This window comes from Condylura cristata, unplaced genomic scaffold (assembly GCF_000260355.1).
Source record: "Condylura cristata isolate star-nosed mole 26May11 unplaced genomic scaffold, ConCri1.0 scaffold00019, whole genome shotgun sequence".
NCBI classification, from domain to species: domain Eukaryota; kingdom Metazoa; phylum Chordata; class Mammalia; order Eulipotyphla; family Talpidae; genus Condylura; species Condylura cristata.
In genome coordinates, this window is record NW_004567120.1 from 31,308,382 (window position 1) to 31,327,965 (window position 19,584).

Here is a 19,584-nt window from a genome sequence, read left to right on the forward strand (position 1 = left end):
TTTGATTAACAGAAAGGTTTGCACTATATTCCTGATCACAGTATTCACTGTTACACTGCCCACAACAATTAAACTAGCCTCTAGATTCAAAGGTTATAAACTGCTGTGAGTGATTCATGTGAGAGACCTAATGGGAAAAGATGGTATCAGTACTATAAAAAAGTACTTCAGGTACCAAATTAGTTATTTGAACTAATTGAGTAAGGAGTCCTGTCAACTCCTGTTTTCCACTTCAAAGCAAATGAAAGAAGTATATTAATTGCTGGGAAAATAGTCTGAAGTTTGTGCAAAGGTCTCTGCTGGAGGCCAGCTTTCTTAAAATATTTACTGACTTATAATTAGCTCATGCATCTGATTAATTTACAGGGGACAAAACATCAACTTTCAGGCCCAACGTTAAGATACTGTACTTGAGAAAACCCAACTCCGAAGTCAGCAACTCTGGAGTTCACTGCCAACAAAGAATAATGAAGCTTCTGGGCCCTAGGAAGTCCAGCTGCCAGCTGTGATCTGTGCCTCAGTACAAAGAGGCCCATCAGGCAGGGAGGCAGGCAACAGAAGCAGCATGGATTCAGTGCTCTAATCGGCAGTGATCAGAGAATAAAATGAAAAATAAAATAAGATCACAGCAGGTAAAATTAAGGGAACAGTGGAGGCCACAACGTTAAACCTTGGAATGTGTAATCAAGGTGATTAAAACCTCGAGCTGCTCCACCTTGCTACCCACCGCTCTCAGCTCGCTGTGCACTCTTCACAATCACAGCCAATTGTTCTGGACTTTTAAAAATGCTCCATCTTAGAAACGCAAATACAGTCAACTGGTTTCACGGCAGTTGCACACAATATACTCCTTCTTCCACCCTCCCTCGGTGAGGCTAGCACACTGTGTAGAGACCCAGATTTGAATCATGCCAACAGGCAAAAAGGCTTGGTCACCTGGAAATAAGAGGCAGGGAAAATTATGCCTCGTAGTCAGGACACAGAATAGGCATCATTCATGAATCTGTGGTTAGCTAGCTCAAATTCAGGGCCACCTGATAACCTATGGGGAGAAGAAAGGCTGAGGATCAGCGTCACAGCCCTCTAGAGAGCTCTGATTTGGAGTAAAGTGCCAGCGCTTTGCCACACCACCAGTCTTGGAAAGCCTACATAAATTATCTTTTCACCGCGTTGATATTCTTCATTCACTCAGTCAAGATTTATTAAGTTCCCACCAAAGGCTGGAAACGTTGAGAATGATTCCTCAAACAAAATATCCCCAGAACTGGCAGTATTCAAATCAATTCTACAAATGTCAGTAGAACCCACTGAAAGAGGCAGTGTGTTGGGAGATACGCAAATTAGTCTCAATTCCTCACTCTGTCAAGTGGGCACGATCATACTTGCCTCCTAAAGCTAGAATGAGAACGAAAGGAATTTATGTTCTTATATGAAAGGCACCGAGTAGTCTCAAGTTTCAGATGTTTGTGGAAGCTGTTAAGCATCTGTTATGAACTTCTTCAAGACGTTGGTAAAAACTGGCCCCTCTCCCCAGAATATGCTCATACACATTTGCATCTAATTTTAAGCACCTAATGAGTTCCCGGGGGCCCACAGAACTAGGTGAAATACCTCTGATTTCCTGGGAGAGACTCCAATAGAGTATACAATGCCAATACCCTCGCGGCCACTCCGGCTGATAATTAATCATTGGATCGAGGTTATGAATCCTCTGGCTTTCTAGAAAGGCAGCACAGGGTGCAGGTAGGAACAGAACTATGAGGTAGAAGAGCTCCGGGTTGCACACCTGACGGCCACTTCCTAGTTGTGTGAATACCAGTGAGTTGCTTCCGTTTTCTAAGTGTACATTCCCTCATTTGTAAAACATAATATCCACACTATCTATGCTGCGGAGCTGCTGGGAGGGATAATACCTACAACACTTTAGCATGTATCTGGTACCAGGTAAACATGCCAAAATTGTCACTAAAACTAGTAATATTCACTAGGGATAGGCAGTGACCGCCACCAAAACAAGAATGATGATCAGGAATGGTTCTGGGTTACGATTCAAATGAGCACCTGAACGTCTTTTCTTTTGAAAAACACCAGCTCATGTTTCCCTACAACTAAATCTCTTCATCTGTAGTGGGAACATCAGGCTCACTGTGAAGAAGCACAGGCAAGAGGTTGGTGACCAATGACTCTTGATAAATAAAAGACTGTCTATTTTCTGTATTATCAGAGCTAGTGCCACATGCCAAGAGAAATAGGTAGGTGTGACCAATTGGGAGTTTCTTTCCATTCCACCACACTGCTGAATATCTCACCACAGCCTTTGTCATCCAAATCAGCAGTGAAAGGCACTGTCAGCCAACCCCTAGCGCATTCAGCAGATAGGTTGCTTAATTAAATATGTCACTGAATGGGCTATAGAATTCTATTGCTTATTCTGACAGGTGAAAGACAGAAGGGACAATTTCCTGGGTTTTTATTTAAGAAGTATTTTCAATGTACTCTCCATAAAGGGTGTCCCAGCCTGCGTTAATTTTTAGAAGATTTCTTTTTTCTAAACCCAACTTTACACAAAATAACTAATTGATGAAAACAAGTCTAAAATCAGGAATGTTCTAATTGTCCTCACACTGAACCAGCACGCAATGGGTGGATTAAACCATTATGAATGATTTAGATGATGCAGCAAGGCAGTGTTGGAAACAATCCTTTCCAACTTTCTCCCAGTTAGTGCCTCTGGAGTAAGAGTGGGAAGCACTCCTCATGACCACTGAGTTGTGTCATTTGTAAACATTAACAAATTCTAAACATAGTGAATTTAGAGGTTCAATGAAAACATGCTTAACCTGGGATTCACCTAATTTTGAAAAGAGAATACTGGAGCCATAGCAATACAACAACCTGGCTTTGGAGGATTTCTGGAACATTGGGCTAGCTGCTCACCGGGGCCACCTGGGGTCAGGCCCCACCAGTAGCATCCACTGCAGGTGACGAGTGAAACCACAAGGCCTAGAGAACTAAATGCAACCCACACTTCCTTGAGAGCTGACCTTTCTGAAACAAAATCTGGGGGGGGGGGAAGACAAGGCCCCCAAGTCAGCACTGTCTTTTGGAACTGTCTGAAAACTGGGAAGAAATTCTTCCTCTTTTCCCACCTGGAGACAGAAGATACTAGACAGGTTCCAGGTCACCTGCATTCACAAGACTTCAGACAATCAGTGCTGGATCCTAAGGCTAGCACTTGACCTGTTGCCTGACTTAGTGAGGAGTGCTCTCCAACACCCCCTCCCCTCTTCTGTAGCTGAAGTCGCTGAATCTGTGATAACATGAAGCCCTGACGCTGGAAAAGCAACAAAGCTCACTGATGGAGCCCACCCAGTAGCTTAGCAACTGTTTTTATTTTTCTGGGCTTCTTTTCAGATAGAGAATAAATGAAAAAGAGCTTTGTCAAAGTGAATGTCACGCCCCCGCATTTCTTTCCACTTCTGGGGGTAAGGGTGAAGAGGGGGCTTGGTCAAAAGATAATTGTGGGCTGTGCGGCTTATCCTTCTAGGGCCACAAGGGATGGCATTTCCCTTCTCCTCGAAGGCGCTGTGCTGTGACAGCAGGCACCCTGCCTCCCCCAGCAGAGACTACTGATGGTAAGTGGGCTGTATAGCACTAGTGGCAGGCATTAAGCAAACATTTGAGAACGCCTAGCCCTATCAACCCCGGGCCCCTGTTTTCTTGCTGCTGTCTTTGAATAAAACAGACAGGTGAGACACCTCAATAGACAGGACCCAAGTCAAGGGGATGACCCCGACCTGCAAGTGCAGAAAATAGGGTCACTGTCATGGGACTGGCTAGAGTAGATGGCTGCATTAGAGGTAGTCAGAAGACCAGAGATTATCCATTAGATTTCTGAGCCCAAGTGACAGAACAAAGAATGGAAAAGTGGCCTTCCTCGTGGGCAGCTGAGAAATCCACACGAAAAGTGGAAAAGGGGAAAAAGATAGCAGGCTGAGGACCAAAGCACAAGACTAGTCTGCAGAGAAATGGCCACACTCTCCCCGGACACAGGGCCAAAAGGGCTTCAGGTCACCGCTGCCTCATGCTCCATCTGGGTGCTGTATAAGCGTGAGGGCCTCCTCTGCAAGCTGACAGGCATATCTGGGGCACTGAGGCATGACCACTTGCCAGTCATCAGCCACAAGTTGGTGCAAGGGCCTGAGCTGCTGCCCCATTCATTCAGAACCAAGCAGTTGTTCAGCTGGAGGTAGGTAGGACACTTAACCCTCTCTCTGCCCCTGTGGATGAGATGGTAAGGGGGCAGTTTCCTGTTTCTACACCCCACATTCCAGGGCACTCAGACTCACTGCAAGTAGGAAACAGGAGCATCTTGCTTTGACATCAATTCCCATTACCAAATTCTGGGGAGAGAGATAGGCACAGTGGATGGTGCAGTGGGGTCACAACAAGAAGTGCAAACTTCTGATTACAAGAGAAATAAGTCACCGGGTATAATGTGCAGCATGGGAACAACAGCCAATAACACTGCACTGAGAATTGCTAAAATGGCAAACAGACACAGCTCAGCGATCACTTCAAAATGTATACAAGTAGCGAATCATTGTGTTACACACCTGAACTGAATATAATCAGATGACTCAATTAGACAGCAATAAAAATAAAACAATAAATGAAGGTCTGATTATGAAATTCAGGTTCGTTTTCAATGTGACTTGACTGATGATTCTTGCCACTTCTCCCAAAACCCTCACTGACAAAGAGGCATACGTTCCTTTAAAGTGGAGGAACATGTCTTCCTATGGATAATTAAAAGTTGGTCAAAAACAGTCTTTTCCTGGTGCTAGCTAGAGTGGACATGGCTCCTGCTCCCCTTTCTCATTCTTTGGAGGAAAGAGAATGCATCTTAGTGACCCCACCCAAGCCCTGCAAGCCTTGGGGAGTTAAATTCTGAGAATCTTACAAGGGTCAAGAAAACCAAAATGAAGAGTCTAAGAGTCATGTCCTTTTAACAGCTACCAGTTAAGAGCATGCTACCTGCTAAGGAATGTTCTAGAACTGGACAATACAAATGCATTAAATCTCCTTAAAACTCCAGGAGGTATTATTATTGTTCTTGTTTAACAGAAGAGGGAACTAAGTGTCAGGACATTTAGGTTGCAAAGTTAGTAAGTGTGAAAGATGATAATACTCAGCTCAAGAGTCTGTGTCGGTGTCACAGTACCTCAGAAAAGTTTGTACTGTCCAGAAGGGCAAAGTGATTTTTGCCTCCCTCCTCTCTGCTCTCTCTGCCTCCATTCCTGCCCATGGTCTCAGAGCGGACAGCTTCTGAGGCTTGCACTGATTTTGCTGGGCATTTGAGACCATGAAGGAAGAAGGGTTAAGACCCAGCTCAAGCACACTTCAGGCTATGGCTCAAAAGAAGGATCCTGGCAGCTCCCCGAACTCTGCCTGGGCTCCTGATACATGCTATATCACTTTCAAAGACACCCAGATTATTACCCCAATACTTCACCTGAACCATCCTAATGAAATATGAGTGGATATTAACTAAGCTGTAAAATCCATAAAACTGCTGCTTTACAAGAGACATTTACCTATGAATCAGCAGTTGGGTTAATTCATTATTTAGTAGGCTGGTTATTTATAGTGTATTACAGCTTGGTAAATTATTTATATGTGCTTGTTTCTGTGCATGATTTTCCCTTAACAGAGGAAAAATGTTGATCAACCACGCACAGGGAGGTTGTTTCAGTCAGAGGCCTGTTGTTAAAATAGCTCGAGCTCTTTTAAAATAACTCTCTCTCTTACTTCCTGCTAAGACTTACACCCAAAAGGTCCAGGGGCTGACAGAACTGTAACCAAATCGGGCATTTAGTCATTCAGGGCAGCTGATATCACTGTGTGTTCTGTCCTGCACCACGAGGTCCATGGATTATGAAACAGAGGTTCTGTGCTCAAATCAATGTGATTAATACCAGATCGATGCCCAAGTTTCAAAGCTACAGGTCTAAACACCTTTAATATACTAATATGTCCCAGAAATTTCCAAGAGGAAGATTTGTACATTATAAATTACTCGACTACTGAGTCTTTTATATGCCAAAAACTCATGGGAACAGATTCCTACTAGGAAAAACCCCCTCAAAGGAAAAGTATTCCTCATAATTAAAAAGAACTGACATTTGGTAAACTGGTACATGAACTTCTGCACAGTGTCCCTTTGTGACAACTTGGAAACAGGATATTAATGAGGACCAAGATACCAGTATGACAGAAATAATCTAGTCAGTCACACTTAAGATCTGTACTTCAACCTTCCACAAACTCTTATGATATTTTTTTATTTATTGATTGTTTCACAGTTTTAGTTCTGCTCTTTAAAATGACTCTGCTTCACTGCAGCTGGGGTTGCCTTTGCCTCTGTGAGCCCCTCCTTACACCACATGAGCCCAAGACAAATACCAGACCCAGCAGATACAAAGTGGCAACCAGCTATTTCAGGCTTTGCTTTTTTTTCCAAAGAAAGTAGAAAAACAGACAGCATGTTATCAGGAAAAGCAGGTTAGGGAAAGGCCGTAAGTTAAACAATGGCAGAGGTCAGAAGAAATGGGGTAAAGGAATGAAAAGCAGGGGGAAGCTTGAGGATGGACTGAGAAAGCTGTCTGCTTATGCGGTGGGCGGGGCATCGGGGAGAAGGTGACCTGCACTCCTGCCTCCCCAATGGCCTCCTCAATGGCTCCCCACTGGCATCTGCTGCATGGTCACCTACGTATTTTTTCCTAACTCTTAAGTATTTTTTATTCTATGATTTGCTCTCCAACTGGTATGCATATCCAAAGTAAAAATTTAACTCAAAACATCAATGCTTTTCTTTTAAATGTGTTTTAAAGATTTGGTGCATTCAGAAGCACCATTTATTTCAACTGAGCAGCATGAACAGTTTTTCCATTTAAAGGACATCTATTTTATCAAATTCATGACTAAAGAAACCATTTCTTCACTGTATAGCAATCTAGACTGAAATCCACCTCTTAATTCAGGGATACCTGCCATCTATGATCAGGTTTTCGAATTGTTAAGGAACTTCAGACAGCTAAAACAATGACTCAGAGTAACTGAAGTACACTTCCTAACGTGAACATGTGCCTTTTGTTGGGAAGGCCTAGAAACGGTTAACATAGCTCTTGGAGTGAAAAGCAATCTGCTGTGGGCCCAGCTAACTACTGTCCCTGAGTTCTGTCACTCTGGGTAAGTGCCCTCTCCCTCTCCTGTAACACAAATAGGGCTCCATTTCTTCTTTCCCATAAAACTAAGCCTTGACTTAAGTGGTCTCTGAGACCCCAGTATTCCGTTATGAGTCTGAATTATGGAGGAGAGAAAAAGCTGGTAACACCAGCTCATATCACTGGTTTGTAAAGCCTGGGTTTGGCCCTCTCTCATGGCGCAACAGGTTAGGACAGAACTGCAAGCTGGCCACAGCCATCACAGCGTGGGTTCTATCCCAGGCTCTGGAGGTGATACACTTGGCACGTTAGACCTCTCCTGTCTCGCCCACTGCTCCTCTCAGTGGTGTACTTTGTTGATCCGCCTGTTCTGTCCCCAACTCTCTCTCTGGTGAATCGACTCACCGCCCCTGCACCTCTGGCCTGTACCCCAGTTCCGTATGTATAAATAATTAAAAAAAAAAAACCTGGGTTTGAAGACATCAGTTACCTCCCGGGGCGTCAAGCCAACCGGGCCCACTGGGATCACTTCAAAAGAAACAAACTGCAGACAATCTTTGGCTTAGAGACTGTCTGTCACATGTCAGAGTGGTGCCTCAACACCCCTATAGTACCTCTGCTACTAGAAGTGGGAGTCTCCCGCTACATTAAACACACAGATCACTGCCCCAAGAGTGTAACTGCTAATGATTGTTAAGGTGTCTTGGAATTCAAAAGTTTGCTCTGCCAACTTCATAGATGTATGACCTTCAACAAGTCATTCAACCTGTCTGGAGTCAGCTTTCTCATTGGTGAGATTTAATGGTCTAAATCATAAATAAAGCACTTAGTAGATGAACTGGTCATTACTCATTCTAATGTGAGCCGTTATTTTCATCCACGTTATTAACTGAAGCCTCTTATCCATCTCCCTATGTAAGAGGGTGGTCCCCAGGAAAAGGGGACGTTCCTGGTTTCCTGCCTGGCCCAAGAGAGGGTAGAGCTGTGTAGGGAGGAGAAGAATCTGGAGAGGAGACTAGAGTGGACAGGAGGAAGGAGGGAGAGCCAGAAGGAGACCTGAGGGAGCCACATGGAGCAGAGAGCCATGTGAAGAAACTGTGCTTGCTTCTTGGCCCTGGACTGCTTGAGGCAGATGTGGGTGACAGACCCATGGAGAGGTTAATGATGGCAGCCTTTCTTGTGATTTTGATTTTGTTCTTCTCCCAGCCTTGTATGACTGTTTCTGACCCTTTTCTATGGTTCCCTGAAAGGGAGGTTCTTTAGACTTGTGGCAGGCTTTTGTGCCTTATATTGGCCCAACCCTGTTTGGCTGGATATTTATGCAGAAGGGGATGGGGAAAATCAGTGCTTTTGGAAAGTGCATTCTTTGTGTTTTCTGTATTATACAATAATTGTATTAATGTTCCTTTCCATTAAAGTTCTATTCATTTTGTCTGATGCCATGGATGACAGAACCTATTTAGAGCAGAAAGGTTTGGGGGCTCTGGGATACCTCTCCCACACCCCTGTAATACCTCCACATTTAACCTTTCAGTAATATGGACAAAAGAGCCCCCACCTCTCTTTCTATAACTCCCTTCATGCAAACTCTTAGTCAAGCTAATTTACTTAGTCTTAGGATATTTCTGATACTTACCCCACACTACACTCTGCCTGAAATGTCTGATCTCCCCTCTTCCATCTCCAGCAACTGTTATATTTGTCCAATGTCCCCTTCTTCCAAGAAACATCCCTCACCACTTGACCTAGCAACGATTATTTTTTTTCCCTCTAAACATGCAGACCTTTCCTATCTAAATCATTTGCTTTAGAATTAATCACAAGAACTGCCTCATGGCTGAATGCATAAATTACAAGCAGATGCCTTCACCATTCACATGTGACTATTATGAGGACAGAGACCACACTGCAGTCCTTTCTCTCCCCTCAGGGTCCAGCATAAAGCACAGGTCCAATAACACTGCTTCGCAGCTTCACCTTTGAATATAAAAAACTCAGAAGTGTTACAATGGCAAACATATGAAATCCTGTGATTTGAAGACACTCAACTGCACACTGTGGGGTGCAGGTACCCACCCCCAGATTCTAAACTAACACAAACTAGGGCTACCAAGAACAACACTCATGTCCTCCAGTCCACCAGCCACAGACAGATACATATTCCAAACAGGTAGGAGCAAACAGGACATGTCGACCAGAACAGCAAGGCAGCCTTCTGGCAGTCATTCATGGTAATCAGCACAATCCTGATGTAAGAAATAAATCCCCTTGCTGGCCCCATGACATCTTTCTCTCAAGCCAGTGTTGTTCTTGTTGATAAAGGCCTTCAGCATCAACCACAATCTCTTTTGGTTAAAAACTTGGTATGTCCATTGGTTTCCCATGAATCTTCAAGACTAGGTGAACTATCAGACTCCTTCTTCCTTCGATCCTAAAAACAACTGCTCCTGGGCCCTCTCTGGTGGCACAGCAGGTTAAAGCACAGCACTGAGGGGCTAAAGCCATTTCAGCATGAGTTCAATCCCCGCCTGGGAGGTGACCCACATGGTGTGGCAAACCTCTCCTGACCCGCCCGCTGCTCTTCTCAGCAGTGTACTGTGTGGATCAGCCTGTTCTGCTCCCCACTCTGTCTCTGGTGAAGCCTCTCATAGCCCCTGCACCTCTGGCTTGTACCCCAGTTATGTATGCAGAAATAAATAAATCTTTTTTAAAAAAAAAAAATGTTCCCACTTGGAGGATATCACCAATGCCATTTGTTAGGAAAAGAAGATCTCAAAGAAATGCAGGGTCCACACAGCCGCAGAGCACCACAGTGACTGGATTTGCACTTCCAGTTAGTACCATTAACCCTTTCGTAATCATTAGCGCCAGGGAAACAACCATTGCACAATTTAGGAGTTGATAAGTATAGCTGCCTCTTGCTCATCTGACATACAGTGTCCAAAAAACCCCAAAGACAGCATGGCAAGATACAAGCAGGCAAGCAGGTAGGTTTTTTGGTTTTTGGGTTTTTTTTTTTTTTTTTTTTTGGTTTTGCCTCGGAATGTACCTCGCCCCATATTTACAGGAAAGCCTACGGGAAGTTTTTTCATTGGTCTGGGCTGTCCAATATAGTAATAAGCAGTCACACATGGCTACTGACCACTTGAAATGTGGCCTGTGCAAAATGAGGTGTGTGCAAGGATAAATCACAACCTGATTTCCAATATGTAGTGCCAGAAAATGTCAAATAGTTTTTCTACTACTTCCATGGCAAAATGAAAATATTTTGAATGTATGGGGTTAAATTAAATACAGTATTAAAATTAATTTCCCCGTTTTTATATTTTTAATGCAACTACTACAAAATTTTCAATTATATATGTGGCACACATTATAATTCTGTTGTATAGCACGGCAGTGCCCCTTGGAAAATATAAAGTATGTGAGCACAATGATAATTAGATGCACTAATTATTTTACCACTGTTCTTTTCAGAGAACACCTATAACAACCTGCGGGTGTTTGAATTTCATGTCTGTTCTGATCTAGCACTGGAGGTGTGAACTGTTTACAGGTCTGTGGAGAGGATGGGAGCTCCTGATGTGCGTGCCAGATGGGAACCTGTCTGCCAGCCCTTGGTAAAGGAATGCATAATGGTCAGACCATCTCTTTTCTGCTTGATATGTTTTTGTTATTAATTAAAAAGCTTGAAAGCTCCCTGGTGAAATACTAAAATAAAATATGGTCAAGTGGTTTATGCATATGAGCAGGGAGGGTGGCAAGTAATGATATTGATTTTAAAGCAGTATGGGGAGCTAAGGTGCTTCTATTGATCAGAAATCACTCAGGAGCTCTTAGTACATTTCCAAAGGCCATTTGTACCTTCATGCCGACACTGCCAACAGAAGCAATCTTCTTAGACCCACGTCTCTGTCACAGTGTGATTCAAGCCTGGAATTTGTGAGTTCTGTGTATGCAACTTCTTTAGGTGCTGAAGAAGTTGCAAAAAATAATCAGCTAGTGCTGATACATGTAAAGTATATGCTCCTTTTCTTATTATGGTCCCTAGAGTCTGGGGAGCCTCCACCGGGGCATCATGGCTGGAGCTGACACTTCCAGAAATGTCACACTAGACAAGAGGCCATCTGTGATGGCCCAGGACGTTGCAGCAAAGGAAAATAAGGGTGAGGAGAAGAAGGAAAACAGTAGGAGGTTGTGTATCCTGGAATGTATCAATAATGGACAAAGAAAAGGGGGACTAGCAGAGAAGAGGTGTAGCTGTGAGACTTTGGACACATTTCAGTTTCCTCGGGGCAAGTGGGGATAATAGCTTCACTATCTTTTTTGTGAATATTAAAAGAGCGAATGTCTATGCAAACGCCTAATGTTGTACATAGCCCACTGGAGACACGCCATCGATGTTCATTCCTCTCACACCCTTTTCTTATACTTTGGGCTCAGATCTCTTGGTTTCTGAGTGAGAAACCTAAACTGACCTGCCATGGCTGCTGAGTCCTACATCCTGGCCCATGTTACTAACGTTGATGAAGAGCTCTGTCTGGTAACTCGAGAGAACTTCAAGTGCTTTTTATTTTTTTAATATTTATCTATTTATGGATACAGAACTGGGGTGCAGGCCAGAGGTGCACGGGCAGTGAGAGGATTCACCAGAGACAGAGTGGAGAGCAGAACAGGCAGACTGACAAAATACACTGCTGAGGGGAGCAGCGGGTGGGTCAGGAGAGGTCTGCCACGCCATGTGGGTCAGCTCCCTGGCCGGGGATTGAACTCATGCTGCAGTGGCTTCGCAGAGCTTCAAAATGCGGTGTTTTAACTTGCTGTGCCACCAAGGAGAGACCTTCAAGTGCTTTTTAACCCCACGAAAAGCCAGTTGATCTCAGTAAAGATGAAAGCAGCTGAATAAAGTTCTCATGAAAAATTTAGAGCTATGATTTGCATCAAAATCAACAACAAAATGACCAATGAGTCTCAGCAAGAGTATATTCACTCTCTGACCCCACATTTCAGATTGAACTGACCAACACAAACAAAACATTCCTTCTGCCCAATCCTACTCACCCTGGGAGACTCCATTTTAAGCTTGTAGGGACTTCAGTACAATCTGCAATTTTGCCCTGGGAAAGTATTGCAAGATGTGCAAAGCAAGCATTCACACTTTTTCTGTTTTAACTGATCTAAGGAAAGAAGACAGGCAGGAACATTTGGGAAGGGGGTAGTGTTTCTTTAAAACAGCATCCCTTCTGTTTTATTTCTGTGACATGCCTTCTTCATCACCCCTTACCTTCTACATCAGGTGGCTCAGAACAGATGGCGGTAGCCTTGTTCATTCTTCCGGGAAGGGGTGTAGGTAAGTGGGACACAGTCACAAAGTATTCCTAGGACAACCTGGACACAGAGCACGCTCAGGACAGGCAACTAGGCAGAAATTAAATACAGACCCTCCCGGGCCTGCCAATATGAGGTGGCACAAGTCTGAGTGGAGCCAAGGACGTGATGATCTGCCCTCACAGATCACCAGTGAAATCATTTCAGAGAAGAGAAGAAAGTTTCAAAAATCACTCAAAAGACACAGGCTGTCAGAACAACAGTCACTTCGGTGAATGCACATATACTGCCTTGAGCAGGAGGAGACCTCGTGGAGAAGGTAGTAGTAGCATACCTGGACCTGGCATGCTGTGATATATTCATCTTACTGCACAAGCTATCTCAGTGCAGGAATTTTCTATAATGACTAACTCTGCCCATGCAGAGGCCTAAAGGAAGACTCTGGCCTGGCTGCTGCCAGCCGTGTCAACTGCCAAAGCCCTTCTGGAAAGCAATTTGCCACCATGTATGAAGAGCCTTAAAATAGATTTAGAACCTTTGACTCGGTAATCCCATTTCCGGGAGTCTCTCCTAAGGAAATAATCTGATACACGAGAAAAACTATGTGCAGGATAATGGTTAGATAACTGAAAAGAAGACGTAATTGCTTGTGACTGATTGGACTCCATTTTGTGCATGTCAGGTTCTCAAAGCAGAATACAAAACCTTCTTGGCACAGTATGACTTGTTCTGATAAAATACGAAAAACAAAGACAGTAGGAAACACCACACCATTTTCACAATGTTTGTGATGATGGAGCTCGTTGAGTTCTCATATGAGGTCTATCCCAAAGATGTCTTAGAATCATTTTGTGCCTGTGCATAACATATCTACTGCCTGTGGTTTTGTGAAACATAACTACAACTATTCCTCACTTTCATGAGTTTCACTGTACTGTACCTCACAAATACTATATTTTTTACAAACTGAAGGCTTGTGGCAAGTCCACCTTGAGTAGGTCAAGTGGTGCCATTTTTCCAACAGCATGTGTTCACGTCCTCACTCTTTGTCACAGTGTATGTTAACGTCCATACACTGCTTTTTAGACATAATACTATGGCACATCTCCTAGACTACAGAACTGTGCAAACCTAGCTCTGTGCACTGGGAAACCAGAAACTCTGATTCGCTTTATTGTACTATTGACTTGAGTGTGGTGGTCTGGAACTGAATCTATAATATCTCCAAGCTGTACCTATATGCTATATTCCTCCCACCATCATGGGGTAGTGAACTGGGGTTTTCGGGATGGCCCCGCTCTTAAGAAGTGCATCAGAGTCTTTTGTTTAGAGCCAGAGATGTTTAGAGCCAGAGAAATGATACCTTAATGAAATGACATTTCTCAAAAGAATACCACACCCTATCTACAGTCTTTTATAGTTGGAGTGTGCTCTAAGTATTTTCTAGTGCACTTTTACATAAATACATCAAACTTTTTTTAAAAAAAGAGCAAATAACAAAAATATAAATGAAAAGGGGCTCTGGAATTTCTTGGATTGCATGGGCCTGTGGGTAGGATAGCTATGAGACCGGGCATCCAGAGCACAAAGCAAAAGACCCGCAAGCAGAAAGCTTCAGGAGAACAGTTTTGTCTTTCAGGTCCCTGCAGTTCCTAAGAAATTTTGATCCGGTCTTCATTTACCCTGCTAGGTGAATGATCCAGAGGCAAGCAAGTGGAGACAGACATTTTTACACTGCTTATCATAAAGGGAGCATTTTTCATGTTTTTTCATTATTCCCTGCAATTTCTTACATTTCAAACCAAAATTTTAAAATTCCTGTCACTTCTCAGAACTTCTAGAGATTTTTTTTTCCTTTTTACCTGTATGAGGTTTGAAGATGATTTCACATTTTGCCTCCAGGTTTTCCATTAGCTAAAACCATTATAAAGCATCTGAACTCTGTCTTTATGAGGCCTCCTTCAAAGAGGGCTGTCACTAGGGTTGATGGTCTGCTTACAAGATTGAAGACTTGGTCTCAAAAAAGAACTGCTCTTGCGACGTCTTTAGGGAGGTCCCCAGGCCCCAAGATTTTATACCCATTATACCTATTATAGAAGTTCCCAGGGCATTTTATCCTCTGTGAATACATAATTCCATAAATCCCCAGGGACTTTTCTTCCACTGCACACGGTAATAGTTATATGTAGAAATACAATAGAAAATAGCACTGGACTGGGTGGGGACGGAGAGCTGGTGGTTATTTAGTTTTATTCTCAAGACTTCAAAACACAAGTCCCAAGAAGCATTTTCCCAACATTTTTCTTCCTTGTAGCTCTCTGAAACCTAAGTATAAATCCTGTGACTAATCTATCATTTCAATAAACTGGATGAGGCCCAAATCATAGCCATGAGGAGAAAGAAGTTTTTCCAGAAACATGAAAAAAAGAGGCCAGGAAACAATGGGGATACTGTGCCATTATTATATGGGAAGACAAAACGTCACCGGCTGACTTGGCTAAAAGTGACCATTGTCCAGAACACAGGTCTCCTCGTTTGTAAAATGGAGGTTTCCAACAAAAGAGCCTTTCCATTTCCAGGTTCTCTGGCACCAGAAAATGGTTGCCTAAGAGGGCATTCTAGCAAAAGACTGTTGTTAAGACAAGGAGGAATAATAATGTGTGGGTTTCTCCTCCACAAGGCCCAGCCATTTACAGACATTCCACAGCATACGGCCCTCGTCAAAATGCATTGTGGACACTGTTCCTCGGTTCTCAGAACAGAGCTGCAAGGGAATTGGTTCCCATCTACTAAAACGTCCCCGACAGCTGTACTTAATGAGGGCTGGGAAAAATGCACAAATTCTGTTCCAGGGGCAAACAAAAGGGTCAGGCTTGTCTGAGGGAGAAGCCACCCAAGGCAACAATGGTTCTCTTCACAGTGAGCTTTTCCACCTGTCAACAGATGCTTAAAGCAACAGGATGAATACGAAACAGCTGAGCTGGACCCCAAAGTCAAGCGAGACAGCTGTTCCTGGCTTGTTGGTATAAAAAGTATGGCAGCAATGTCGCACGGGGTCTGAGGCTGTATAAAAATGATCGCTTTGCACATTCTCTGCTCACTGTATTTTTTTAGGGCTGGAGATTTCTTTAAGTGAAGAAACTGAAGAGCAAGCAAACGTTTTAAGTTAAGGTAAGGCAAGAAGACAAAACTATGTTAGACAAAGGATAATAATAAGTGTTACCGTACTTAGGGGAGGGAGAGCTAGGAAGTCACTGAGCTTCAGAGTGAAGCTTGAATGGAAAGAATAGATTTTATTCAATTACTCACTTGAAGAAGTTCATCTTCCCACCAGTCCTTAAGTACTAATCACTTGAAGATCACTTATCTGTATGTTTTAATAAAGGCTAATATAATTCCTGCTTAAAATTATAACATGGATTGAACATCAAGAGAGGTAAATTTGAGGGTGCATTATGATTTTGAAGCTGATCAGAATAGCACCACCAAATATGCCACTTTGGCATAAAAATTACAGTGTTAAAATGGCACATAAGCGCCCAGGTTTCACTGCCTCTCGTGGTCCTTATTTTTTTTTCTAGGAAGGCTCTTAAGTATACAAAATGAAGGCTGTAGAATGTTAGCATCAAATAAAACGTGTATGCCTTTTCTCCTATTTATCTGTCTTTAGTTTTTATAATCTGTCAGTTCCAATTACAGAACCTGAGGAGGTAAAGGGAAAATTAATCTTTCCTCCCATTCAATTACAGAGAGAATTTTTAGTTTACATTCTGAAACTTTCAAAAGCTTGAAATCTACATTGTAGTGAACATGAATTCTGAGGGAAAATTTTTATTAAGATTATGAGATTTAGCACTGATTTCTCCCATTTCCAACAGTTTTTTCTCTTAGTTTGCATCTTTACCATATGTTTGATAATTTTATTAAATGCTAAAATATTAATGAAAAGGCTGAATACTACTATTTAATCCAGAGTGTCCCAGGCCATATACTTTATGCTATACTTTCCCTTAGTGTAAATGTTTAGTCCCCATATTTTATCATTGACATTTTAATTTCTGTAAGATGAAAATGTTGATATTAATTCATTTTATTTTGTGCCTTTTAATAGGTTTTCATTATAAAATATTAAAGTTTATATATGATTGCTGTGGAAAATACAGTGAAAAAGACCACAAAATTAACCACTTAAAATTTATCTTATATTAGCCTCTGGCAAATATCCATTCTATTCTTTCTCTGTGTAAGATCCACTATCATTGTTGTTAACAGCTTTGTCAAGATATGATTCATGTAACATACAGCTTACCCATTGGAAATGTACCATTCAGTGTCCTTTAGTATGTTAACAAATATGTACAGCCCTCACCACAACCAATTTTGAACATTTTCATCACTCCTGAAAGAAACCCTGTATACCCTAATCCAAGGCAAACATAATATATTTTCTGCCTCTATAGAGTTGCAGATTGTTGTTTGAGGTTTCTAATTATTCTATAAAGTTTTAACCCTTTTTACCACCTAACATTATAATGTAAGCATTTCCTAATGTTAACTACCATACCACATTCTCCTTAAAAGGAATGTGCTTGGCCCTCCCTGGTGGTACAGCCAGTTAAAGCACAGCACTAAGAAGCTAAAGCTACTTTAGCATGAGTTCGATCCCTGCCCTGGACGTGATCTATATGGCGTGGCAGACCTCTCCTGGCCAACCCGTTGATCCCCTCAGCAGTGTACTTTATCAGTCGGCCTGTTCTGCTCCCCACTCTGTCTCTGTTGAATCCTCTCACCCACCACACCGAGCCTATACCCCAGTTCTGTATGCACAAATAAATAAATTGTTAAAAAAGAATAATCTTATAATAGTCCATCAAGTAGATTTATGATATTTGACTACCTGTTATTGGAAATTTAGACACCTTCCCAGTCCCCTTAATTTTGATTAGCTTGAATCGTATTGGTCTTGGTATGAAAACAACTGATGAGAAAAGTTCAATCATATGTCTCAGCCTCTGCCATAAGGGCATCGCCAGCCTTCCTGCCAGTTTCTATTTCTCCCTGTTTGTCAGGGTTTACTGATCAGCTAGAATTCTATCCATGGAACTCTTGGCATGAGTGGCTAACCTTGTCAAGGAGAAACTAGGGCTCAAAAGAGACCTGTGTGACAAGCTGTCAGATGCCGGATGCTTGGTGTCCTGTTATCTTCCTGATATGATCACTATCACACACACAGAATACCGTCCCTCCATTCCACGCTGAAATCTGATGCCCTTAGACTGTAGCCAGAAAACACACAGCAGTCAGGAAACCTCCAAGAATTTGGTAGCTACTCAGGAAGGAAGTCAGCAAGAGACTTCCAGGGGCATTCACAGGAAGAGAAGTTGTGCATTTCACTCACCCTTTCTGCACATGAAAGGTAATGGAACAAAACTCAATCTGGAGGGAGCATCCAAAACTGATAATCAATGTTGTGAAAGACCAGAAATCAACTACTGGAACCACTTATTTAGCGTTTAATATGCTTTTATATGTATGATCTCATTTCATACAACACAAAATTTCGAGTTTGGTATTTCCATTATCTGTCCCTCTTAGACAGATAAAGAAACTAAAGCTACCATGCTGAAGAACTTGCCTAACTTGTCAAAGATCGCCGAGCCCTCTGTGTCCCTCCTCCACAGAAGTGCCAGCAGATGGATCTAAATCCAGACCTTTCCCACTCCCAAATTCAGGTGTTCTGATTCCTTAAAATGCCAACCGCAATAGGAGGGAATATCCCATACATAGCAGAATACCTAATATGTGCCCAGTCCTGAGTAACATACTTCCTGGTGCATGAATACCCAATACCTTTTGCAGTCAACGATGTCCCCATTAACAGACAGAGAGTGAAGGATTTGCCTAAGATCCCATGGCTAACAGACAGCCCAGCTGTGATGAAATCTATGATTCTGACAGAAAAATCTTACTGAAAAACCAAGCTTAAGGAAGAAATGCTTCTAAGTGCATTGAGAAAGTAGAGCCACCCCAACATCTTTTCTTGAAGACCCAAGGCTCCGGAAATTGCGCGTTGGCCCCATTAAAGGAAGCAGGTTCAACCCCTCTCAGGGGGCAATGAGTTTTGAATGCTTTGTTTCCAAAAGTAAGATAAACTCAATGGAAACGATATAATTTTCTTCATGATTTGAGAATTGCACATCACGCATAAATGTGCACTTTGTCAATGCTTTGTAGTTCACCTTTACGCTTAACAGACCTCTTGGGAAGCAGAAAAATACGACAATTATGCAAATAGCAGTGTTGAGCCAATTATACGAAAAAGTGGGTGTACTTAGAGGGGGGGGGAAAGCTTTGGCAAAACTTAAGCTTCCCTCCTTAACAATGAAGAGTTTAAATTCAAAGGCGTTTTTGGCAAACATAAGGGCATAGGTGGCTCAGACATTCTCTCTAGGTGTTATTAGCGCCAGAGGGCTCCTCATGCTTTGTTTGCAGCTTTTAATAACCCAAGTGCTTTCTACTGGTATTTTAAGTGAGTTGCTAAAATGTTCAGGATTCATTTCCCCATGTTGAGCTCCACGGAGATGATTTTCAGCGAGCAAATAAAAATAAGCATTTAAAAGATTTTTGCTCTCATCAAATGGTGAGCCAATCCATGCCTGTTAGCCCGTTCCATGCTTGACAAGGTTAGTGTGGCCTTCGGGAAATAGCAGGCTGTGCACGCGTACACTGCTCACAACTCCCGGATGCACTGACACTTTTCAGTACATCTTAACCTTTTTAAAATGGGGCCTCAATTGTCTCACCCTAATAAGCAGTTTGTTCACCTTATGTCTTACAAAGGCCACCACGGCAGAAATACAAGAGATGTAAAGAAGTGGGGACCAGCAGCATAAAAGAAGGTGAAGGAGCACCGATGCCATTAAGCAGGCCCTAGGGAGACAGCCCTCCACCCCATACAACCCAGAAATGGCAGCGGCTCCCTGCAACACCGCCCCAGGATCACTGCTCATCTCAGCCTCTTCCTGGAAAC

The 19,584-nt window shown here is 42.7% G+C and overlaps 1 protein-coding gene and 1 pseudogene across 2 annotated transcripts in view; both read right to left on the reverse strand.

The window, feature by feature from the left end:
- Positions 1–12,556, reverse strand: part of LOC105853836 — a 75,578-nt pseudogene extending 63,022 nt beyond the window's left edge.
- Positions 1–19,584, reverse strand: part of HS6ST2 (heparan sulfate 6-O-sulfotransferase 2) — a 245,483-nt gene that overhangs the window by 158,859 nt on the left and 67,040 nt on the right. The gene's annotated exons all lie outside the window — the stretch shown is intronic.